The sequence below is a fragment of the Ranitomeya imitator genome, chromosome 8 (genome assembly GCF_032444005.1).
Source record: "Ranitomeya imitator isolate aRanImi1 chromosome 8, aRanImi1.pri, whole genome shotgun sequence".
In the NCBI taxonomy this organism is placed as follows: domain Eukaryota; kingdom Metazoa; phylum Chordata; class Amphibia; order Anura; family Dendrobatidae; genus Ranitomeya; species Ranitomeya imitator.
This window is the reverse complement of record NC_091289.1, coordinates 162,115,195-162,141,891: the sequence shown is the minus strand read 5'-3', so window position 1 is coordinate 162,141,891 and position 26,697 is coordinate 162,115,195. Positions and strand designations below refer to the sequence as shown.

The window sequence follows — 26,697 nt, the reverse complement described above, 5'->3', positions numbered from 1 at the left end:
GAGCTGTTCTCCTTCCTGCAGACTTCGGAGCGCTCCGGTCAGGGCTGGAAGTGACGAGTCCGCTGCTGTGCAAAGCCAGGGCTGGAGAAATGCATTGTAAGTGGAGAGTTAAAGGAATTGTCCACTTTTTTGACGTTTACTCTTTGTTTTATAGCTCCATGTGGCTCAGGCTTTTACAAGCACTTTGATGTGGTCTGTGGTCCTAAATCAGCGGAGCAGAGGTCAGAAAAGACATAGAAAAATGTTTCACCAAGCTCACTGATAGATACTCAGTTAACTCTTGTGTAACTAAATCCAGTTGCAAAAGATGATTTGAGCCCCAATTATATGCACACAAAAAAAAAGTCCCCAAAGGTGACAACTGGGTCAGATCTGCTGTGACCCAGCGGAGTCCATAGACCGGGCCATAGTCGTCATTAGACCGCATTGTTTGGGTCTGGGCTTATAGATACGGCCATAAGAAATCAGCAGTTTATGGTACAAATTTATCCGAGTGATTTAAACTCTTTTTCATTATTATTTTGTCCTCCCTTTTTCTATTACTTTTTTATTTTTATTTTTTTTGCATTAATTGCCTTTTTTTTTGTGGGATCAGAAATGTTGAGTGACACAATTAATTTTGCTATGCGATGTACAAAAAATGGGAAAAAAAATCTACAAGAGGTGAAATGGGGAACAGAATCCCACAATCCTGCTATTATTGTGTAGGGTTTCCTTTTTTCATAATGTTCATTATGAAATAAAAGTTACCAGGTTGGTACCGTTAAGGCAATGCCCAAGAATGTAGTGTGGTAACGGGCGATGAGCAGGTGTTTTGCAATATGAATTTGAAAACTTTGCCAAACTTTTTTCACAAATTCGATTTAAGGCAAATAAATTTGTGTGAATAATACTCTAGAATGTGTCCCATATAATGCTCCATGCAGTACATGACGGGCCCCATATAATGCTCCATACAGTATATGATGAGCCCCATATAATGCTCCCTACGGTATATGATGGGCCCCAAATAATGCTCCATACAGTATATGATGGGCCCCATATAATGCTCCATGCAGTACATGACGGGCCCCATATAATGCTCCACACAGAATGGGCCCCGTATAATGCTCCATACAGTATATGATGGGCCCCATATAATGCTCCATAAAGTATATGACGGGCCCCATATAATGCTCCATACAGTATATGATGGGCCCCATATAATGCTCCATACAGTATATGATGGGCCCCATATAATGCTCCATACAGTATATGATGGGCCCCATATAATGCTCCATGCAGTATATGATGGGCCCCATATAATGCTTCATACAGTATATGATGGGTCCCATATAATGCTCCACACAGTATATTTTGGGCCCCATATAATGCTCCACACAGTATATGATGGCCCCCATATAATGCTCCACACAGAATGGGCCCCCATATAATGCTCCACACAGTATATGATGGCCCCCATATAATGCTCCAAACAGAATGGGCCCCCATATAATGCTCCACACAGAATGGGCCCCGTATAATTCTCCATACAGTATATGATGGGCCCCCATATAATGCTCCATACAGTATATGATGGGCCCCATATAGTGCTCCATACAGTGTATGTTGGGCCCCATATAATACTCCATACAGTATATGACTGGCCCCATATAATGCTCCGCACAGTACAGACACAGAGGGCTATTAAATGCATAAATCGTGTGAGAACATGATACGAGGAACCTGGTTATGATAAAAATTTTGATTGGGCCACACAGGGATAGTTAGGTTAATGCGTTGGGCGGCAGGCCAGTCTGAAGAAATGCATTTTTAGGGCACGCTTAAAACTGTGGGTATTAGGGATAAAACGGATTATCCTGGGAAGTGCATTCAAAAAAATTGCTGCAGCACGTGAAAAGTCTTGGGGGTAGGAGTGGGAGGTTCTGATTATTGAGGATGTTAACCTCAGGTCATTAGCATAACGGAGAGCACTGGTAGGGTGGTAGGATGAGACCAGGGAGATGTAGGATGGTGCTGAACAATGGAGTGCTTTGTGGGTGAGGGCAGTAAGTTTATACTGAATTCTGGACTGGGTGGGTAATGAAATCCCATGCACTATGCTGCAACATCTGAATGCTGCAGATGTACGCAGCGTCCAACCCGCAGCATTTACTGACTGTGTACACCTACCCAAGTCTTTTTCACACGTGCTATTGCTTAGTTGAATTTCTCCCATTCTGTAGATGTAATTTTCGATGTTCTGGCCCAGATGTAGAATCTTGCATTTCTCCCTGTTAAATACCATTCTGTAAAGGTACCTTCACATTAAGCGACGCTGCAGCGATACCGACAACGATCCGGATCGCTGCAGCGTCGCTGTTTGGTCGCTGGAGAGCTCTCACACAGACAGCTCTCCAGCGACCAACGATGCCGGTAACCAGGGTAAACATTGGGTAACTAAGCGCAGGGCCGCGCTTAGTAACCCGATGTTTACCCTGGGTACCATCCTAAAAAAACAAACGCTACATACTTACCTACAGCCGTCTGTCCTCCAGCGCTGTGCTCTGCACTCCTCCTGTACTGTCTGTGTGAGCACAGCGGCCGGAAAGCAGAGCAGTGACGTCACCGCTCTGCTTTCCGGCTGACCGACGCTCACAGACAGTACAGGAGGAGAGCAGAGCACAGCGCTGGAGGACAGACGGCTGTAGGTAAGTATGTAGCGTTGTTTTTTTTTACTTTTAGGATGGTAACCAGGGTAAACATCGGGTTACTAAGCGCGGCCCTGCGCTTAGTTACCCGATGTTTACCCTGGTTACCAGTGAAGACATCGCTGGATCGGTGTCACACACGCCGATCCAGCGATGTCAGCAGGAGTCCAGCGACGAAATAAAGTTCTGGACTTTATTCAGCGACCAACGATCTCCCAGCAGGGGCCTGATCGTTGGTCGCTGTCACACATAACGATATCGTTGCTACGTCACAAAAAGCAACGATATCGTTAACAATATCGTTATGTGTGAAGGTACCTTTAGTCACTTGCCCATTGTTCAAGCTTATCTAGATCCTTCTGAATCCTTTCTCTGTCTTCTCTAATGTTAAGCTTTAGTCACACTAAACAACTTACCAACGATCACGACCAGCGATACGACCTGGCCGTGATCGTTGGTAAGTCGTTGTGTGGTCGCTGGGGAGCTGTCACACAGACAGCTCTCTCCAGCGACCAACGTTCAGGGGAACGACTTCGGCATCGTTGAAACTGTCTTCAACGATGCCGAAGTCCCCGGGTAACCAGGGTAAACATCGGGTTACTAAGTGCAGGGCCGCGCTTAGTAACCCGATATTTACCCTGGTTACCATTGTAAAAAAAAAAAAAAAACACTACATACTCACATTCTGATGTCTGTCACGTCCCCCGCCGGCGTCCACAGGGTTAAAACTGCTTTCGGCAAGAGCACTGCTAATGCACGCGCTGCTGCCGAGAGCTTCCCTGCACTGACTGTGTCAGCGGCGGCAATAACAGCATGTGCTCTGCTTTACGGCCGGCGCTGACAGTCAGTGCAGGGAAGCTCTCGGCCGGAGCGTGTGCATTAGCAGCGCTCCTGCCGAAAGCAGTTTTAACCCTGTGGACGCCAGGGGACGTGACAGACATCAGAATGTGAGTATGTATTGTTTTTTTTTTTTACTTTTACAATGGTAACCAGGGTAAATATCGGGTTACTAAACGTGGCCCTGCGCTTAGTAACCCGATATTTACCCTGGTTACAAGTGAACACATCGCTGGATCGGCGTCAAACACGCCGATCCAGCGATGACAGCGGGTGATCAGCGACCAAAAAATGGTCCTGATCATTCCCCAACGACCAACGATCTCCCAGCAGGGGCCTGATCGTTGGTCGCTGTCACACATAACGAGATCGTTAGCGGGATCGTTGCTATGTCGCCAAAAGCGTGACGTTGCAACGATATCGTTAACGATATCGTTATGTGTGACTCCAGCTTTAACTATCCTTTGTAGCTTTGCATCGTCTACAAATTTGATCAGTTTACCTTCAGTTCCCTTATCTATATAATTTTAAAAGGTTGAGCAACACTGGGGCCAGAACAATTGGATGTGCAACCATTTATTACCACTCTTTGAGTATGATCACTAAGCCAGTTATGAATCCACCCATCCGTAGGCTTGTCAATCCCATACTTGGTCATCTTTCTCAAAAAGGATTGTATGAGATACTTTATCAAATGCTTTGCTGAAGTTGAGATATACTATATCTACCGCATTTCCCTGATCCACCCAGTCAGTGATTTCCTCATAGAAGGAACTTAGATTAGTCTGGCATGTCTTGTTTGCTACTGACCCATATTAGCTCTGGATAAATCCTGTATTCTTATCCAAGTACTTACACAAATATGTTTCAGAATTTGTTCAAAGATCTTTTCCTGGTATAGAATTAAGGCTCACTGGCCTGTAATTTCCTGGCTCCATCTTCTTTCCTTTTTTTTTTTTTTTTGAAAATAGGAACAACATTTGCCCTTGTCCAATCTTCTGGGACTTCTCCTGTTCTCCAGGATTTTTCAAACATTCTGGCTAGTGGTTCTGCAATTTCCTCTACATCTTTCAGTACCCTAGGATGTAATTCATCTGGACCAGCAGATTTAAATTAATGTAAAATAGCTAAGTGTTCCCTCACCATCTCTCTGTTTATAGATAGTGTGGATTCTTTTGTTCCTTCAATGGCACCGTGAGGATCAGTTGATGTTACAATTGCTTTCTTAGAGAACACAGATGCAAAATAGGAATTTAAAAAGAAGGGAAAGGATCCTGCTGACCATAAGAGCTTACACTCTACAGGAGAGAGAGGACCCCACTGACCAGAAGTGCATCTAGGTTTTTCAGCACCCGGGGAAAGAATTCAGTTTGGTGCCCCCCACTCCTCAAGCACCTATGTGATTTGAGCACTTAAGTACGGACGAGATGCTCTTCTAATGCTCTCAATGTTCAGTGAAAAACTGAGAGAAGCAGGAAGAGAAGCTCGTTGTCATGTGACCGTAAGCTTGAAAATCGCATATGAGTGAAGTGGCCATGTGATGACTGCTTTTTTCAGGGATTCCTTTTTCATAATGTTCATTATGGAACCTGGAAGCTGAATTCTGACAGTGAGTATATTGCACGCTGCTCGGATTGGCATGCTGCAGGGCTTAATTTTATAAGTAAATGACTTGTCGAGGTTGGAGATGAAAGTCTGTACTCAATCTATGTGACTGGAGGCTCCTGAATTTTTAGGACATTTCCTTGGCAACAGTGGATGGTCATGTGAGCACAAGTATGTGATTTGTGTACATTTGGTCACATTCCAACTAGATGTGTCCATCTTCGCTCAATTCATTTTCGTTAAGGCTTGCATGTCTAGTCGTCATGTGACCGTATGTATGCAAATCGCAGACACGAGAGAATCCTGACAGCATGCAGTGCGCACTGTGAGAATTCAGAAGTCTGCAGTCACATAGAATGACTGCAGACTCATCACAAACTTGGATAACCCCTTTAATTATTATTATTGATTGTTATTATAGTGTCATTTATTCCATGGCGCTTTACATGTGAGGAGGGGTATGTATAATAAAAACAAGTACAGTAATCTTAAACAGTTCAAGTCACGACTGGTACAGGAGCAAAGAGGACCATTGTCCATGAGGGTTCACAGTCTACAACAGATGGGCGATGATACAGTAGATGAGGGTAGAGCTGGTCGTGTAGTGGTTTGGTGGATCGGTGGTTACTGCAGGTTTTAGGCTTGTCAGAAGAGGTAGGTCTTCAGCTTCCATTTGAACATTCCCATGGTAGATGAGACTCTGATTTGTTGGGGTAGAGCGTTCCAGAGTAGAGGGAATGCCTGGGAGAAATCTTGTATGCGATTTTGAGAAGAGGTGAGAAGATGGGAGTAGAGAAGGAAATCTTGTGAGGATCGGAGGTTGCGTGCAGGTAAAAAACGGGAGATGAGGTCACAGATGTATGGAGGAGACAGGTTGTGGAAGTCTTTGTTGTTATGATCTGGTGGCCTAGGAGCAGCATGTGACGTACCCTGGAGAAGGTGGTGCCTGTACTGACCGCAGACCCTGAACTTAGCACCGCAACTAGAAGTAGCCGTGGAATGTACCTAACACTCCCTAGACACCTCGACACGGCCTAAGGACTAACTTCCCCTAAAGATAGAAACAGGAAAACTATCCTGCCTCAGAGAAAATCCCCAAAGGATAGACAGCCCCCCACAAATATTGACTGTGAGAGGAGAGGGAAATGACATACGCAGACAGAAATCAGGATATAGCAAAGGAGGCCTTACTAGCTAAAAAGAAAGAATAGGACAGAGTACTATGCAGTCAGTATTAAAACACTAGAAAATATCCACCACAGAAAATACAAATTTCCACATCTGACTAAAGACATGGAGGGTATATCTGCATCTCCCGAGATACAGCTTGGCTGCAAAAAATCCTCACACAGACAAAGCTGGACAAGACAAAACATGAAAATGCACAGAACTATAAGGCCCACAGCATGTGGACAGCAAAAACAAAGCCAGGACTTATCTTTGAAGAAAAGAACAGCAAACAGGAGAGACCAGTCAGGGATGTGAATCCTCCAAAAACAATGGACAACTGGCACTGACTAAAGGATCAAGCAAGACTAAAATAGCCCAGTCCAAATTGCAATAAGTGGACACACCTGACAAATGCTGCGATCCGAAGACAGCAGCACTACCACTCATAACCACCGGAGGGAGCCCAAGAGCAGAATTCACAACAGTACCCCCCCCCCCTTGAGGAGGGGTCACCGAACCCTCACCAGAGCCCCCAGGCCGATCAGGACGAGCCAAATGAAAGGCACGAACCAAATTGTCAGCATGAACATCGGAGGCAACAACCCAAGAATTATCCTCCTGGCCATAACCCTTCCATTTGACAAGATACTGAAGCTTCCGCCTCGAAAAACGAGAATCCATAATCTTTTCAACCACATACTCCAACTCCCCATCAATTAACACCGGTGCCGGAGGATCAACAGAGGGAACAACGGGCACCACATACTTCCGCAACAAAGATCTATGGAAAACATTATGGATGGAAAAAGAGGCTGGAAGGGCCAAACGAAAAGACACAGGATTGATAATCTCAGAAATCCTATAAGGACCAATAAACCAAGGCTTGAACTTAGGGGAAGAAACCTTCATAGGAACATGACGGGAAGACAACCAGACCAAATCCCCAACCCAAAGCCGGGAACCAACACTGTTATGACCTGGTGGTTAGGAGCACCCGGAATGACCTGATAGGTAAAACTCACACAGGACAAGCTCTGGAATGTGGGAGCTCTGCTGACTGCAATCCCTGATCCTATCACACACACTAGAAATAGCCGTGGAGCGCTCCTGACTCTACCTAGGCGCCTCGTCACAGCCTAAGAGCTAGCTAGCCCTAGAGATAGAAAATAAAGCCTACCTTGCCTCAGAGAAATTCCCCAAAGGTAAAGGAAGCCCCCCACATATATTGACTGTGAGTAAAGATGAAAGTCACAAACGCAGAAATGAAACGGGTTTCAGCAAAGGGAGGCCAGACTTACTAAATAGACTGAGGATAGGAAAGGTAGCTTTGCGATCAGCACAAAAAAACTACAAAAGACCACGCAGAGTGTGCAAAAAAGACCTCCGCACCGACTAACGGTGCGGAGATGCCACTCTGCATCCCAGAGCTTCCAGCTAGCAAGACAAAATCATGATATCCAGCTGGACAAGAAAACAATGAACAAATTAGATACTATCAGGAACTTAGCTTCTGCTGGAGTAGACAGGTCACCAGAAAGATCCAAGAGCGAACTGAACCAATGCAGAAACATTGACAGCTGGCATGTAGTAACGATCTAAGTGGAGTTAAATAGAGCAGCCAGCCAAAGGATAAACCACGTCACCTGTGTAAGGAACCTCAGAAGCAGCAGCTCCACTCACAGCCACCAGAGGAAGTCCACGGACAGAACTCACTGAAGTACCATTCACGACCACAGGAGGGAGTTCGACAACAGAATTCACAACACAACACACCGACGACGGTTAGCAAAACGCTGAGCCTCCTCCTGAGACAACACCAAATTGTCCACCACATGAGCCCAAATTTGCTGCAGCCTGTCAACCACAGAATCCACACCAGGACAATCAGAAGGCTCAACCTGCCCTGAAGAAAAACGAGGATGAAAACCAAAATTACAAAAAAAAGGCGAAACCAAGGTAGCAGAACTAGCCCGATTATTAAGGGCAAACTCGGCCAATGGCAAAAAAGCCACCCAATCATCCTGATCAGCAGAGACAAAGCATCTCAAATAGGTCTCTAACGTCTGATTAGTTCGCTCGGTTTGGCCATTTGTCTGAGGATGAAATGCGGAAGAAAAAGACAAATCAATGCCCAGCCTAGCACAAAAGGCCCGCCAAAACCTAGAAACAAACTGGGAACCTCTATTGGACACAATATTCTCCGGAATGCCATGCAAACGAACCACATGCTGAAAAAACAACGGAACCAAATCAGAAGAGGAAGGCAATTTAGGCAAAGGTACCAAATGAACCATCTTAGAAAACCGATCACAAACCACCCAGATAACCGACATCCTCTGGGAAACCGGAAGATCTGAAATAAAATCCATAGAAATATGCGTCCAAGGCCTCTCAGGGACCGGCAAAGGCAGAAGCAACCCACTAGCACGGGAACAACAAGGCTTGGCCCGCGCACAAGTCCCACAGGACTGCACAAAAGAACGCACATCCCGCGAAAAAGAAGGCCACCAAAAGGACCTACCAACCAAATCTCTGGTACCAAAAATCCCAAATACCAAAAATGACCAGCCAACACAGAACAATGAACCTCAGAAATCACTTTACTAGTCCATCTATCAGGAACAAACAGTTTCCCCACAGGACAGCGGTCAGGTTTATCAGCCTGAAATTCCTGAAGAACCCGTCGTAAATCAGGGGAGATGGCAGAAAGAATCACCCCTTCCTTCAGAATGCCGACCGGCTCAAGGACCCCAGAAGAATCAGGCAAAAAACTCCTAGAGAGGGCATCAGCCTTAACATTCTTAGAACCCGGAAGGCACGAGACCACAAAATCAAAACGGGAGAAAAACAGGGACCAACGAGCCTGTCTAGGGTTCAGTCGTTTGACAGACTCGAGGTAAATCAGATTTGTATGATCGGTCAGGACCACAATACGGTGCTTGGCCCCGTCAAGCCAATGTCGCCACTCCTCAAATGCCCACTTCATAGCCAACAACTCCCGATTGCCAACATCATAATTGCGTTCCGCAGGCGAAAACTTCAGAGAAAAGAAGGCACACGGTTTCATTAAGGAACCATCAGAATGCCTCTGAGACAAAACGGCCCCTGCCCCAATTTCAGACGCGTCAACCTCAACCTGAAATGGAAGAGAAACATCCGGCTGACGCAACACAGGGGCAGAAGTAAATCGGCGTTTAAGCTCCTGAAAGGCAGAAACAGCCGCGGTGGACCAATTCGTCACATCAGCGCCTTTCTTCGTTAAATCGGTCAGAGGTTTAACCACACTGGAGAAGTTGGCAATGAAACGACGATAAAAATTAGCAAAGCCCTAGAATTTCTGAAGGCTCTTCACAGATGTGGGATGAATCTAATCATGAATGGCCTGAACCTTAACCGGATCCATTTCTATAGATGAGGGAGAAAAAATGAAGCCCAAAAAGAAACCTTCTGTACTCCAAAGAGGCACTTAGACCCATTCACAAATAAAGCATTATCACGGAGGATCTGAAATACCATCCTAACCTGTTTCACATGAGACTCCCAATCATCGGAAAAAAACAAAATATAATCCAAATACACAATCATGAATTTATCAAGATAACGCCGAAAGATATAGTGCATGAAGGACTGGAACACAGATGGGGCATTAGAGAGTCCGAATGGTATCACAAGGTATTCAAAATGGCCTTCGGGCGTATTAAATGCAGTTTTCCATTCGTCACCCTGCTTAATACGAACAAGATTATATGCCCCTCGGAGGTCAATCTTAGTAAACCAACTAGCCCCCTTAATCCTAGCAAACAAATCAGTAAGCAAAGGCAAAGGGTATTGAAATTTGACCGTGATCTTATTCAAGAGGCGATAATCAATACAGGGTCTCAAGGAGCCATCCTTCTTGGCAACAAAAAAAAAACCTGCTCCCAATGGTGAAGAAGATGGCCGAATATGCCCCTTCTCCAAAGACTCCTTAATATAGCTCCGCATGGCGGCATGTTCAGGCACAGACAGGTTGAAAAGTCGGCCCTTAGGGAACTTACAACCTGGAATCAAGTCAATAGCACAATCACAGTCCCTATGCGGTGGAAGGGAACTGGATTTGGGCTCATCGAATACATCCTGGAAATCAGACAAAAACTCAGGAATTTCAGAAGAGGGGGAAGAGGAAATTGACATCAGAGGAACGTGACCATGAACCCCCTGACAACCCCAACTAGTCACATACATAGATTTCCAATCTAACACCGGATTATGTACCTGTAACCATGGAAAACCCAGCACGATAGCATCATGCAAATTATGCAACACCAGAAAACGACAATCTTCCTGATGGGCTGGCGCCATGCGCATGGTCAGCTGTGTCCAAAACTGAGGTTTATTTTTAGCCAACGGTGTAGCACCAATACCCCTTAAAGGAATAGGGTTCTGCAAAGGCTGCAAGGGGAAACCACAACGTCTGGCAAATTCTAAGTCCATTAAGTTCAGAGCTGCGCCTGAATCCACAAATGCCATGACAGAAAATGACGATAATGAGCAGATCAAGGTCACAGATAACAGAAATTTAGGTTGTACAGTACTGATGGTAACAGAACTAGCGATTCTCTTTGTACGCTTAGGGCAATCAGAAATAACATGAGCAGAATCGCCGCAGTAAAAACACAACCTATTCTGACACCTGAATCTTTGTAGTTCAGCACTAGACAAAATCCTATCACACTGCATAGGCTCAGGGCTCCTCTCGGAGGACAACGCCACAGTGTGCACAACTCTGCGCTCGCGCAAGCGCCGATCAATCTGAATGGCCAGAGACATAGAATCACTCAGACCAGCAGGCGTGGGGAACCCCACCATAACATCTTTAACGGATTCAGAAAGACCCTTTCTGAAAACTGCCGCCAAGGCATCCTCATTCCATTTAGTCAATACAGACCATTTTCTAAATTTCTGGCAATACGATTCTGCTGCTTCTTGACCCTGACACAGGGCCAACAAGGTCTTCTCTGCATGATCTACTGAATTAGGTTCATCATACAATAACCTTAGCGCCTGAAAAAAGGTGTCTACATTAAGCAAAGCAGGATTCCCAGATTCCAGGGAAAATGCCCAATCCTGAGGATCACCACGCAGCAGGGAAATAACAATTTTAACCTGCTGAATGGGGTCACTAGAAGAACGGGGTTTCAGAGCAAAAAAACAGTTTACAGTTATTTTTAAAGCTCAAAAATTTGGACCTGTCCCCAAAAAACACATCAGGAGTTGGAATTCTAGGCTCTAAAACCGGAGTCTGAACGATATAATCGGAAATACCCTGTATTCTAGCAGCAAGTTGATCCACACGAAAAACCAATTCCTGAACCTCCATGCTAGCGCCTAACTCCTGAGCCACCCAGAGGAAAAGAGGGAAGGAAAGACAAAACAGACTACAGAAAAAAAAATGGCTCAGCACTTTTCTTCCCTTTTTCTGAGATGCGTTTAACTCATTGTTGGCCAGTTGTACTGTTATGATCTGGTGGCCTAGGAGCAGCATGTGACGTACCCTGGAGAAGGTGGTACCAGTACTGACCGCAGACCCTGAACTTAGCACCTCAACTAGAAGTAGCCGTGGGATGTACCTAACACTCCCTAGACACCTCGACACGGCCTAAGGACTAACTTCCCCTAAAGATAGAAACAGGAAAACTATCCTGCCTCAGAGAAAATCCCCAAAGGATAGACAGCCCCCCACAAATATTGACTGTGAGAGGAGAGGGAAATGACATACACAGACTGAAATCAGGTTATAGCAAAGGAGGCCTTTCTAGCTAAAAAGAAAGAATAGGACAGAGTACTATGCGGTCAGTATTGAAACACTAGAAAATATCCACCACAGAAAATACAAATCTCCACATCTGACTAAAGACATGGAGGGTATATCTGCATCTCCAGAGATACAGCTTGGCTGCAAAAAATCCTCACACAGACAAAGCTGGACAAGACAAAACATGAAAATGCACAGAACTATAAGGCCCACAGCATGTGGACAGCAAAAACAAAGCCAGGACTTATCTTTGATGAAAAGAACAGCAAACAGGAGAGACCAGTCAGGGATGTGAATCCTCCAAAAACAATGGACAACTGGCACTGACTAAAGGATCAAGCAAGACTAAAATAGCCCAGTCCAAATTGCAATAAGTGGACACACCTGACAAATGCTGCGATCCAAAAACAGCAGCACTACCACTCATAACCACCGGAGGGAGCCCAAGGGCAGAATTCACAACACTTTGTATGCCAAGGTTAGGGTTTTGAACTGGAGCCTCTGGGAAATGGGAAGCCAGTGAAAGGATTGACAGAGAGGAGAAGCCGGGAATAGTGGGAGAATAGGTGGATTAGTCGGGCCACAAAGCAGGAGGTTGCAGCAGTCGAGGCGAGAGATGACTTGACATCATTCTAATCAGGGGTTCACAGCTTCAATTGTACATGCGCCTAAAAGATGCGAGTACAATTGTTCACTGAGATCCAGGGTGCGCTGCACCTTCAGTGAACGGCCGAATCCCAGTGTGGGGGAGGCAAAATGCACTGCCGGGGGAGACACCTCGGACCGTCGCATTAGGCTGCCCAATTGTGCCCCCCTCCCGGCTGCACCAGAGGGAGATGCCCTGCCTGCCCCCCCCAGATACGCCTTGGCCGCTGACCATATGAGCTTACACTCTACAGGAAAGAGAGGACCACGCTGACCATAGGTTGCAGTTTCCTCAGTTCGAAATGTAATTAATAAATGGCTTTTAACAGGAACATTAGAGGTCAAGATAAGGTCTGGAAGACCAAGCAAAATTTAAGTGAGCTGCTCGTAGGATTTCTAGAGAGGCAAATCAGAACCCCCGCTTGAATGAAGAAGACCTTCAGAAATATTTAGCAGACTCTGGAGTTGTACATTTTTCTACTTTTCAGAGACACCTACACAAATATGGCCTTCATGGAAGAGTCATCCAAAGAAAACCTCTCCTGTATCCTCACCATAAAATTCAGTTTCAGAAGTATGTGAAAAAACATCTAAACAAGCCTGATGCAATTTGGAAACAAGTCCTATGGACTGATGAGTTTAAAATAGAAATAATTGTCCACAAAGATCAAAGGTAAGTGTCGAGAAAAATGGGCACAGAATTTCAGGAAATGAACATCGCGCCAACCTTTACGCAAGGGTGTGGCTCAATCATGCTTTGGGTTTCTGTTGCAGCCAATGGTATTGGGAACATTTCAGGGAAAGAATGGATTCAATGAAATTTCAACAAATTCTTGATGGAAACATAACACCATCTGTAAAAAAAAGCTGAAGTTGAAAAGAGGATGGCTTCTACAAATAATGTTTCTAAATACAAGTCAAAATCCACAATGGACGACCTCAAAAGGTACAAGCTGAAGATTTTACAATGGCCCTCACAATCCTCTGATCTAAACCTCTTTGAAAATCTGTGGCTATACCTGAAAATATCAGAGGAAGCAAGACGACTTAGGAAACTCTCAGAACTGGAAAAAATTTCCAAGGCGGAATGGATGAAAATCCCTCAAACAAGAATTGAAAGACTCTTTTCTGACTACAAGAAGCATTTACGAGCTGTGATACTTTTGAAAGGGGTGCTACTATGTACTAACAATGCAGAGTGCCGAAACATTTGCATCTGCCCATTTTCCTTTTTGTAATTTTTAAAATGTAAAAGATGACAATATATTTGTTTTTGCCTAAAATACAAAGGAAACGTGTCATTTTTAACTTTAGGCCTTTTAGAGATAATTTAATCTCCAACTTGCTTAACTGTTCACAATAACAGTAATTTTGACAAGGTGTGTGTGTGTGTGTATCTAACAAAATATACATATACTGTATATGTATATATAGTCCTTCATCCTGATATATTTATCCAGAGGTTAGGATAGATTGAAGGGGTGTGAAAGTGTTAGAGGGGAGGCCACAAAGCAGGAGGTTGCAGTAGTCGAGGCGGGAGATGATGAGGGCATGCACTAGTGTTTTTGCAGATTCTTGGTTGAGGAATGTGCAGATTCCAGTGATATTTTTGAATTTGAGTCAGCAGGAAGTATATGTATCCCCCATCTTGGTATATGTACCCCTTTCTGCCGCTGTTCGTTAATGTATAGGCAATAAAAACATTATACTAACCAGGGGCATACATAGAAATCATGGGGCCCCATAGCATGAGTAAAATGCACAGCCCATAGTCCCCCGTATAATCTACTGCACAGGCCATAGTCAACCACATAGTATAATGCATAATGTTTCAGCGTGCGATGGGAGCACATGATGTCACTGCCATGCACCCCTGGCCACCTGCACGCCGACGTCAGGTGCTGGCCTCCAATTCTCTGGCAGCATGTATTGCAGAGAAATACACTTCAGCTGGATGTGCATCCAAAGACACACATCCAGTTGAAGTTTTTGATTACGTTGGCTGGCTCCTGACCAGCTGGGTCCAGTTGCAGTGGAGACTGCAGTGACGATGGTCGTTACACCACTACTGCTGTCCATAAGAGCTTATAGTCTACAGGAGAGAGAGAGGACCCCTGCTGACCATAAGAGCTTACACTATACAGGAGAAAGAGGGCATCACTGACCATAAGTGGTTACACCCTACAGGAGACAGAAGCCTAGTGACTCTGGAGATGGAAAAGGCCCCTACCATACAAACAGTGCTCCACTCGAAACCACTGATGTGTGACAGACCAGATACTGACCACAAGGTATGATAATTAATGATACTCTATCAATTTCCGTTGTACCATTTTGGGGTACATGCGCCTTTTTTATTTTTTTTAATGCTTTTTCAGTGTTTACTTTGGAGATTATGTAGTTTTAGATTTTCATAGCTTAGCATTTGGTGAATGTGCCAATGTGATAGACTTGATCCTGTGATCTGATACAACACAGTCGGTACCTTCTCTCTTTGGAGTGTGTGTGTGTGTGTGGGGGGGGCTGTATTTTGAGATATTCGAGAGCAAAGGGGCCACATTCCAATTCTTGCACAATAACCCTCCGCTCTCTGGGTCTTCTCCATAGTGTTTCACTATTAGTCAAGGCTGAATTGTTGGGGTCCGATCATTGCAAAAGAAGCTCAGCACTCTGCAGGTACCTCAGTTCAGCAATCAGCGAGGGTCTCGGCAACTGGACAGCCCCTATTCCCATCTAAACTATGACAAGTCCAAAAGTTTTAAAGGGACCCTGTCACATTGGAAATGTAGGGTGATTTATACACATCATGGTATAGCGAAGGAGAAGCTGATCAGAACGATGTATGGGTTTGATGGAAAAGATTCAGAATAACATATTTCTTAAATTGTGTTTGTTTGAGTCCGGTGCTGTGTACTGTGTAATCTCTGTGTCAGATCTTGCAGGAACATGGTCTGATCATAGCACATTCTCCTGGGCAGGGGGAAAAGCAAAAAAGTATACTGATATTACAGCACGGGATTGCAAATGATTCTTTCTTTGAGGTAAAACATTTTTTAAAAACAGGCACGGAAAAATTTTACCTCACAAAAAGACTCGGCTGTGATCAGGGCTAGACTGGGCCAAAAAAGCAGCCCTGCCACACAAACCCCACATACTATAACACTCCTCACACCACACCCGATCAGTAGATTTTGCTATATTTTGTCATGCCCTTCAACACTCCTCTCAAAGGTGTTATTTGAAGAGCCATGTGTGAATGCCGCCGCAGTGCTCATGATCGACCTCTTCTTTAGAGCACCGGTTCTAGGGATCATGGAGGTCCCAGCCGTCTGACCCCAGCGACTACATAGGTTTCGGGATAGGGGATTACTTGGCATAATCCATTTAAATGGGTTTTTCAATTTATACACCGTATTTTTCGGACTATAAGACGCACCTAGGTTTTAGAGGAGGAAATTAGGGAAAAAAAACTGAAGCAAAAAATGTGTTCAATTCTGTACTTAATATCCCCTATTCTGGTAAATATGGTCCCCTCATCCCCATCCTGATACTCATGGCCCTTCATCCCTATCCTGGTATGCATGCCTCCTCATCCCTGGCCTGGTATGCATGGCCCCCTCATCCCTATCCCTAGCAGGAATGATCGCCCTCATCCCTATACTGGTATGTAGGGTCCCCATCTCGTCCTAGTATGCAGGACCCCATCTCATACCAGTATGCATGGCTCCTCATCCCTATCCTGGTAGGAATGGTCCACCTCATCCTTATCCAGCAGTAATGATCACCCTCATCCTGGTATGCAGGGTCCCCATCTCGTCCAAGTATGCATGGCCCCATCCCTAACCTGGTATGCAGGGCTCCATCCTTTACCTGTTATGGTTGGCCCCCATCCCAGTCCTGGTAAGCATGGCCCCATCTTTATCCTGATATGATTGGTCCCATCCTTTCCTTATCCTGGAATGCATTGCCCCATCAGAAAAGATTTTAAAAAAACCCAAAACATTACACTTACCTTCCCAGCACTCCCTCGCAGCATCTTGTTCCGACGCCAGCAGCTGCTTTATGGTTGTAAGCAGCGCATGGCAGGGACGTCATGCGCTGCTTTCAAGCCGAAGGGCAGCTGCTGGAATACTCAGTGCTCTCTGCATTCCGGGACTGTTCATCACAGAGAGCTGTGAGTATTCATTGCAAGCAGCCGAAGGGTAGCTGCCTGGGCAGATTATCAATCCGGGCCTGGCTGTGATCCCGTACTGTAACATTTGTATACTATTTTTTGCTTCACCCGACTGCCCAGGAGCTGTGGTGCGATCAGACCATGTTCTCCTGCATGGTCAGACGCAGCCATTACACAGTACACAGCAGGGGCACACTTATAAGATTATCTCAGCACAGGAACATTTTATTTAAACATATCCAATTGTGGAAAATATTATTATTCCAAGATCTATTGATAAATAGAACTATAATTTGTGAGAAAACCCCTAAAATCACAAAACCCTATTTCCACTCAATTTTAGCTTTACCACTAAATCGCCTGCTGACATCTTTTCAGAGATTTCTCATTAGATCTGGAGAAAGTGTAAATGAGGACAAGGCAGCTGATATCACTCTGTCATGATGATCAAATTACAGGTCCTTCTCAAAAAATTAGCATATAGTGTTAAATTTCATTATTTACCATAATGTAATGATTACAATTAAACTTTGATATATTATAGATTCATTATCCATCAACTGAAACTTGTCAGGTCTTTTATTGTTTTAATACTGATGATTTTGGCATACAACTCCTGATAACCCAAAAAACCTGTCTCAATAAATTAGCATATTTCACCCATCCAATCAAATAAAAGTGTTTTTTAATAACAAACAAAAAAACCAACAAATAATAATGTTCAGTTATGCACTCAATACTTGGTCGGGAATCCTTTGGTAGAAATGAATGCTTCAATGCGGCGTGGCATGGAGGCAATCAGCCTGTGACACTGCTGAGATGTTATGGAGGCCCATGATGCTTCAATAGCGGCCTTAAGCTCATCCAGAGTGTTGGGTCTTGCATCTCTCAACTTTCTCTTCACAATATCCCACAGATTCTCTATGGGGTTCAGGTCAGGAGAGTTGGCAGGCCAATTGAGCACAGTAATACCATGGTCAGTAAACCATTTACCAGTGGTTTTGGCACTGTGAGCAGGTGCCAGGTCGTGCTGAAAAATGAAATCTTCATCTCCATAAAGCATTTCAGCCGATGGAAGCATGAAGTGCTCCAAAATCTCCTGATAGCTAGCTGCATTGACCCTGCCCTTGATGAAACACAGTGGACCAACACCAGCAGCTGACATGGCACCCCACACCATCACTGACTGTGGGTACTTGACACTGGACTTCAGGCATTTTGGCATTTCCTTCTCTCCAGTCTTCCTCCAGACTCTGGCACCTTGATTTCCGAATGACATGCAAAATTTGCTTTCATCAGAAAAAAGTACTTGGGACCACTTAGCAACAGTCCAGTGCTGCTTCTCTGTAGCCCAGGTCAGGCGCCTCTGCCGCTGTTTATGGTTCAAAAGTGGCTTTACCTGGGGAATGCGGCACCTGTAGCCCATTTCCTGCACACGCCTGTGCACGGTGGCTCTGGATGTTTCCACACCAGACTCAGTCCACTGCTTCCTCAGGTTCCCCAAGGTCTGGAATCGGTTCTTCTCCACAATCTTCCTCAGGGTCCGGTCTCCTCTTCTCGTTGTACAGCGTTTTCTGCCACATTGTTTCCTTCCAACAGACTTACCATTGAGGTGCCTTGATACAGCACTCTGGGAACAGCCTATTTGTTGAGAAATTTCTTTCTGGGTCTTACCCTCTTGCTTGAGGGTGTCAATGATGGCCTTCTTGACATCTGTCAGGTCGCTAGTCTTACCCATGATGGGGGTTTTGAGTAATGAACCAGGCAGGGAGTTTATAAAAGCCTCAGGTATCTTTTGCATGTGTTTAGAGTTAATTAGTTGATTCAGAAGATTAGGGTAATAGGTCGTTTAGAGAACCTTTTCTTGATATGCTAATTTATTGAGACAGGTTTTTTGGGTTATCAGGAGTTGTATGCCAAAATCATCAGTATTAAAACAATAAAAGACCTGACAAATTTCAGTTGGTGGATAATGAATCTATAATATATGAAAGTTTAATTGTAATCATTACATTATGGTAAATAATCAAATTTAACACTATATGCTAATTTTTTGAGAAGGACCTGTATAAGTGCAGACCTGTTGCTTTAACCCCTGCTCCCCTGAGCCGGTTTTCATCTTCCTGACCAGGACAAATTTTACAATTCTGACCAGTGTCACTTTATGTGGTAATAACTCTGGAGCGCTTCAATGGATCCCACACTTTGTACTTTATTTTATTGGCAAATTTAGGTCGATTTTGTTGTGTTCATTTGTGGAAATATCAGAATATTCAAACTTCAAATTTTTTTTTGTTAAGAAGTTGGAAGGGTTAAAAACTGATCAGCGATTTTTCTCATTTTTCCAACAAAAAACTTTTTTTAGGGACCACATCACGTTTGAACTGACTTTGGGGGAACTATGTGACAGAAAATATCCAAAAGTGACACCATTTTAAAATCTACACCCCTCAAAGTGCACCAAAACCACATTCAGGACGTTTATTAACCCTGTAGGTACTTCACGGGAATTAAAGCAATGTGGAGGGAAAAAATTAACAATTTTTCTCAAAAAATTTGGCATTTTTACAAGGATGACAGAAGAAAATTAATACAATTTGTTGGGTAATTTCTAGCAAACTGATACCCCTAATGTGGAGGAATACTACTTTTGGACTGCAAAATTGACTGGAATGGATAGCGGACGCCATGTCTTGTTTGGAGCGCCCCTGACGTACCTAAACAGTGGAAACTCCCACAAGTGACCCTACTTTGGAAACTAAACCCATCAAGGAACTTATCTAGATGTGTAGTGAGCACCTTGAATCCCCAGGTGCTTCACAGAATTTTATAACGTTGAGCTGTGAAAATGAAAAAATACATTTTTCCCACAGCCGAAATCTTTTGGGGGAAAGAAGCCATTTCATTTTTCCAGAGCCTTTGTAGTAGCAGTACCGTGGAATTACCCTATATTTCCATTAACAGATGACAGACCTGATTGGGGACTTGCTATTTTTGTGGACTGAATTGAAACTTTTACTGGGAACATTTTACATAATGTTTTGGATCACAGTTATCCGGCGTTCTACGCTGATCACTGACTTTGGGGATTCCATCTAAATCTCTGAGTACCGTGACAGATGAAACCCCCAGGGATCCATTCACTATAATGAGGTAGCAGAGTTACTCTGTCCTCTGTTCAGTGGTCTCCTTTTCAGAAGTGCACAAAACTGTGCCCGTCAGCACTTTTATGCAATTATAAAAAGACGGACACCGCCGGATCACAGGTTCTGTGGCGCCCACAGTGCCTCCATCTGCCTCATTATAAGGAATATTCCGCCAGAGGTTCTGTGTGAATCACGTATTTCAGAGATTTACATGGAAACCCCGATGTAATCGCTCAACGCAGAGTGCAGGATAAATGTACGCCAAGCTTTACTGCGATCTTTGGGAGGCAGAATGAAAAAAATCAGTAGGTGAAGAATTAGTTTTATTTTTTTATGCCGTTCCTGGTGCGGTATAAGGGATTAGACTACTTTCTTCTTCAGACACAAAAGAGAATAGTAAAACCAAAAACACTCAGTTTGAAAAAATGTTGCAGTAATCCGCAAGTGCTAGCAAAAGATGTAAAAAACAGGGTATTTGGTTGATACGTTTTTTGCAAAAAATGTATACTAAGCTGCTCTACCAATCTTCACGGTATACCCTTATCAGAGCAGTCCTAACTAATGTATGCAATCCCTATCTGATGTATTTAAAAACCTGATCATCTGTATATTACCTGTGTGAACAGGGTTCAGAGAGGAAAAATCCATGTGTGCATACAGGGTAGAACAGCTTTTGTGCAGATAGCCCAAGAGGAGTGGTAGAACTCCCCAGTCATGTAGACACAAGAGAACAATTATGGAAACAGGAACACATGGGCTACTTGCACAGTGAACAAGTCTGTATGATCATGTTCACACACCACCAAGAAACCTGAAGACACAAAAGAGAATAGTAAAACCAAAAACACTCAGTTTGAAAAAATGTTGCAGTAATCCGCAAGTGCTAGTAAAAGATGTAAAAAACAGGGTATTTGGTTGATACGTTTTTTGCAAAAAATGTATACTAAGCTGCTCTACCAATCTTCACGGTATACCCTTATCAGAGCAGTCCTAACTAATGTATGCAATCCCTATCTGATGTATTTAAAAACCTGATCATCTGTATATAACCTGTGTGAACAGGGTTCAGAGAGGAAAAATCCATGTGTGCATACAGGGTAGAACAGCTTTTGTGCAGATAGCCCAAGAGGAGTGGTGGAACTCCCCAGTCTTGTAGACACAAGAGAACAATTATGGAAACAGGAACACATGGGCTACTTGCACAGTGAACAAGTCTGTATGATCATGTTCACACACCACCAAGAAACCTGAAGACACAAAAGAGAATAGTAAAACCAAAAACACTCAGTTTGAAAAAATGTTGCAGTAATCCGCAACTTTCTTCTTCAGGTTGATGCGATTACAGCAATACCAGATTTATATAGTTTTTATGTTTTGCTGCTGTCACACACTAAACAACATTTTTGATTTTGCAAAACAATGTTTTTGCATCACCATATTTTAAGAGCTATAATCTTTCCATACTTTGGCCCAGAGAGTCACGTGAGGGCTTCTTTCTTTTTTTGTGGAACTAGTTAACGTTTTTATTGGTACTATTGTCGGGCACATGACATTTTTTAATCGCTGTATATTATGATTTTTGGGAGGCAAAATAAACTAAAACCAGAAGTTTAGGTGTTTTTTCTTTTTCTTTATGTTGATCACTGTGTGGTATAAGTATGTATGATTACAGCAATACCATGTGTGTGTATGTATATGTATATATATATATATATATATATATATATATATATATATATATATAAATAAAACGTGGAAATTGGAACAGCACAATGCTCACCGGTGGGTGCCTGGCCTCCTGGGCAGAATGGTCCACTCATCTGCCCACATAAATACAAAAATCAGCAAATGAAGGCAGCACTCCAAATCCTCATGTAGGTAAAAATGTGACTTTTATTGAACCCACATCTCTGTGCGACGTTTCGGCTCACACTGAGCCTTTTTTTCAAGCCATGGCTTGAAAAAGGCTCAGTGTGAGCCGAAACGTCGCACAGAGATGTGGGTTCAATAAAAGTCACATTTTTACCTACATGAGGATTTGCGAGTATACTCGTTGCTCGGGTTTTCCGGAGCACGCTCGGGTGGTCTCTGAGTATTTATGACTGCTCGGAGATTTAGTTTTCATCGCCTCAGCTGAATGATTTACAGCTACTAGCCAGCTTGAGTACATGTGGGAGTTGCCTGGTTGCTAGGGAATCTCCACATGTAATCAACCTGGCTAGTAGCTGTAAATCATTCAGCTGCCATGATGAAAACTAAATCTCCGAGCAGTCATAAATACTCGGAGACCACCCGAGCGTGCTCCGGAAAACCCGAGCAACGAGTATACTCGCTCATCACTAATATATATATATACAGTACAGACCAAAAGTTTGGACACACCTTTTCATTCAAAGATTTTCTGTATTTTCATGACTATGAAAATTGTACATTCACACTAAAGACATCAAAACTATCAATTAACACATGTGGAATTATATATTATATACTTGTATTATATACTTGTATATATTATATACTTAATAAAAAAGTGTGAAACAACTGAAAATATGTCTTATATTCTAGGTTCTTCAAAGTAGCCACATTTTGCTTTGATTACTGCTTTGCACACTCTTGGCATTCTTTTGATGAGCTTCAAGAGGTAGTTGCCGGAAATGGTTTTCACTTCACAGGTGTGCCCTGTCAGGGTTAATAAGTGGGATTTCATGCCTTATAAATGGGGTTGGGACCATCAGTTGTGTTGTTCAGAAGTCTGGTGGATACACAGCTGATAGTGCTACTAGGTAGGCTGTTAGAATTTGTATTATGGCAAGAAAAAAGCATCTAAGTAAAGAAAAACGAGTGGCCATCATTACTTTAAGAAATTAAGGTCAGTCAGTCTGAAAAATTTGGAAAACTTTGAAAGTGTCCCCAAGTGCAGTTGCAAAAACCATCAAGCGCTACAAAGAAACTGGCTGACATGAGGACCGCCCCAGGAAAGGAAGACCAAGAGTCACCTCTGCTTCTGAGGATAAGTTTATCTGAGTCACCAGCCTCAGAAATCGCAGGTTAACAGCAGCTCAGATTAGAGACCAGGTCAATGCCACACAGAGTTCTAGCAGCAGACACATCTCTACAACAACTGTTAAGAGGAGACTTTGTGCAGCAGGTCTAAATGGTAAAATAGCTGCTAGGAAACCACTGCTAAGGAAAGCAACAAGCAGAAGAGACTTGTTTGGGCTAAAGAACACAAGGAATGGACATTAGACCAGTGGAAATCTGTGCTTTGGTCTGATGAGTCCAAATTTGAGATCTTTGGTTCCAACCACCGTGTCTTTGTGCGACGCAGAAAAGGTGAACAGATGGACTCTACATGCCTGGTTCCCACCGTGAAGCATGGAGGAGGAGGTGTGATGGTGTGGGGGTGCTTTGCTGGTGACACTGTTGGGGATTTATTCAAAATTGAAGGCATACTGAACTAGAATGGCTACCACAGCATCTTCAGCGGCATATTCCATCTGGTTTGCGTTTAGTTGGACCATCATTTATTTTTCAACAGGACAATGACCCCAAACACCTCCAGGCTGTGTAAGGGCTATTTGACCAAGAAGGAAAGTGATGAGGTGCTACACCAAATGACCTGTCCTCCACAGTCACCAGACCTGAACCCAATCGAGATGTTTTGGGGTGATCTGGACCGCAGAGTGAAGGCAAAAGGGCCAACAAGTGCTAAGCATCTCTGGGAACTCCTTCAAGATTGTTGGAAGGCCATTCCTGGTGACTACCTCTTGAAGCTCATCAAGAGAATGCCAAGAGTGTGCAAAGAAGTAATCAAAGCAAAAGGTGGCTACTTTGAAGAACCTAGAATACAAGACATTTTCAGTTTTTTCACACTTTTTTGTTAAGTATATAATTCCACATGTGTTAATTCATAGTTTTGATGTCTTCAGTGTGAATGTACAATTTTCTTAGTCATGAAAATACAGACAAATCTTTGAATGAGAAGGTGTCCAAACTTTTGGTCTGTACTGTATATTTGTTTTGTCGCTATAACAGAAAAATCTTTTTTATAGGAAAAACATGTTTTTGCATCGCTTTATCACTTTTTGATCAGCAGTATGATGAGAAAGCATAGTTTTTTGCCCTTTTTTATAGTGCTCACTGAAAGACCGTTTAATAGGTCAGGTTGTTTTGGACGCGGTGATATGTTTACTTTATTTCTTTGTTTTTACATAAATATATATTATTTATTGGATTAATATTTTTTTCTGTTCTTTATTTTGTGATTTTTTTTTTTTTTACAAAATATTTTAAAAAAACTTTTCTACTTTTTTTTTTTTAAACGCTGTCTCAGGATGGGACATCAACTTTCCCTGCCCTGATCGCTGATCTAATACTCTGAAATGCTTTTGCATTGCACAGCATTAGATTGGGCAATCGCACACAGAGAGGAGGCATCTTCGCTTCTGCTCTGAGCAGGAGCTTACGGGGCCTCATACCTGGGTGATCCTATGGCCATCTTTCAGCCCGGAGTCATGGAGACCATCAGCTCTAATATAGCCCTGTAAGGCAAAAATAACATCTCTTATTATATTCGCCTACAGTATGGTCCGGTCCGATGGGCACCGCTGGTGTTCATCCTGTGCCTCCTCAATTCTTGCATCCTCTGTCTCTACTTCGTGTGGATGACTCATCCTACGTCATTCAAATAGTGTTCTCCTCCATGCTCCTTCACAGGCGTGCTTCTCTCTGCCATGCCGAAGGCAAAGCAAAGTACTGTAATGCGCATGCGTTGGTGCTCTTGGAGCTTTCCCCACGCATGCGCGGAACTGTAATTTGCTCTGCCCATGGCAGGGTAGAGAGAAGCACGTCTGCGCAGGATCGCGAAGGAGGACAGCATCGCAAGAAGAGAGGAGGCATGGGACCAAGACCATCGGACCAGACCTCCCGTATGGGAGTATAATAAAAGGTGTTATTTTTACCGTACGGGGCGAATTGGAGTCATATATGCTGCATTTTAGAATGCAGTCACATGGGGCTGAAAGGTGGTGGCCGTAGGTTATTTAGGAAAACCTGGTGACATATTCCTTTTAATAAATAATAAAAAAAAAAACATCAAAATGCTTTACAGGCAATGCTTATTACAAACTCTATTGTGAAGGCGCAGAAGAGAGAAGGAAAGAGAAGGAGATCCAGCTCAACGAAATAGTGAAAAATCCATAGTTTATTTCACTTAAAATATAGTGAAAGGACAAAACATCAGCATACAGAAAAATTTAATTTTTCTGTATGCTGATGTTTTGTCCTTTCACTATATTTTAAGTGAAATAAACTATGGATTTTTCACTATTTTGTTGAGCTGGATCTCCTTCTCTTTCCTGTTCGTCCACGCCCAGACACAGCGGTTCCGTGCTCCGAGCTCCTGGGAATGTCGGTATGGTGAGCTGGATTTTGTTTTTCCTGCAGAAGAGAGAAGCACAGCTCAGCTGAGCTGTGCTTGATGCAAATCAGATCAATAATGTAAAACCACAAATGTGGCTCTATAGCTGCATATAACAAGATAAAAAGATCTCGTTTGATCTTCTGCTATGCACATTTATTCAACTGCACTTGTGTTATTATTTCATTCATGGGCTAGCTGGAATCAAGCTCTGTTCAGCTGTTCTGCTTACTTGTCTTTTTCCGTGAGATTGCAGTAATCAGTTTTGAGGAAAAACAAAGCAGATTGTAGCACAGCTGAGCTGTGATTGATGCTGGCTAAAACCATAAATGACATTCTATAGATACAAATAGAAGAAGATCAAATGGTAGTAGACTACAGTATTCAATAGTGTTTGAAAACAGTATAATCTATTCAGACACCTTGAGGGTATATGCTCATATATTGCTTTATTTTGCTGATATTGCAACAAAAATAATATTAGGAGTTTACCTTCTTGAGATGAAAAACTATAAGGGCTTGTACATATAACCGATTATCCTGGATGAGTGCTATCGGAGGTTTTCACGGATATCACTTATACCCATTATATGGGGCTGTGCACATACCTATTTTTTTTCCTTGGACCGAGTGGTCTGAGAAAAAAATTAGAGACATGTCTGATTTTGATCCACGTGTTGGATCAAAATCGACAATGCAAGTCTATGGGTCCGTGAAAAACATTGGACCACACTCGAATGACATCGGAGTGCAGTCCAATTTTCATGAATTGACGAATTGGAGACAGTAGAAAAACTTTTTATTTCTCGACTTCTGAGAAAAACTGATGCCACTCTGATCAGAGTAATAAGACAATTTTTTTCAGATGGAGAGGAAACGGTCATGTAAACCTACCCTGATGAAAAGATCCACATTGGTGCGGTGTATGGGGACTCCACTCCTGGTTTTGGCTTACAATTTTTGATGAAATACTGACCAACCATACTGGCATGTGAGTAAAGCCTTACACCTGTTCAGACATGTCTATTTTCAATCTTTGTGCTGGTTGATGAATTGCAGCCTATGTTATAGTGCACATCGATGATGTGTGCTGAAAACATTTTAGCATGCGCTAGTTTGGCTTGTTTTACTGACCAACCTAGTACACATAATGGCAGGTAAAGCACAGCAGATAAACCAAGAGAGGGGGAGGACTCAGGAAGCAAACAGGAGCACAG

At 43.3% G+C, this 26,697-nt stretch overlaps 1 long non-coding RNA gene across 1 annotated transcript; it reads left to right on the top strand.

The window, feature by feature from the left end:
* LOC138648200 (uncharacterized) lies at positions 1-26,400 on the top strand. The gene is made up of 3 exons (XR_011315086.1): positions 1-96; positions 14,929-15,032; positions 26,346-26,400. It is a non-coding gene; the product is annotated as an uncharacterized lncRNA (long non-coding RNA).
* Positions 26,401-26,697: the final 297 nt, after the last annotated feature.